Raw genomic sequence first — 644 nt, forward strand, 5'->3', positions numbered from 1 at the left:
TTATTTTCTATTGGATGGTTGTTTGTAGACCAATAATTGTTTCTTCATATTCTACAATATTATTTGTAAATACAAAGTTTAGTCTGGATGATTTCAAAATGGCATCTCATTTTAGTGTAATGAATCATTTTAGTGTAATGAATAAGGTACCTACTCCTAGTCCGTGTTGAGTCTATGAACCATCCAAGTACAACTTATGTGGTCATTGTAAAAATTTACTCATCTAGAAAATTTGATAAAATAGAATGATTTGTGGGGATTGGGGCATCTGCAAGTTGGTATGCCATGATTTGTCATTTTATGGATTTTGTGTCAACATATTCAATGGAAAATTTTTTGAGAGTCATTACCCATTTAAGAGCGTCTTTGTTTAGGAGATATTTTAGTGGGTCGATCTTTTCTATTAACATTGTCCTATGATTAAGCATATAGTGTCTTAGTTTTTGAGATACACAAATAAATGCTAGTCATGTGCACTCTATGGGAGTATAGTTCAAATTATACCCTACAAGTGTCCTACTGATATAGTAAATTTCCCTTTCTAATCCATCTTTATCATGTTGGGCCAATAAAGATCCCAAGGATGATGTTGTAGTTGAGATGTACAATAGAAAAGGTTTTCTATAAATAGGTGACATTAGTAC

Source organism: Cryptomeria japonica, chromosome 9 (assembly GCF_030272615.1).
Source record: "Cryptomeria japonica chromosome 9, Sugi_1.0, whole genome shotgun sequence".
NCBI classification, from domain to species: domain Eukaryota; kingdom Viridiplantae; phylum Streptophyta; class Pinopsida; order Cupressales; family Cupressaceae; genus Cryptomeria; species Cryptomeria japonica.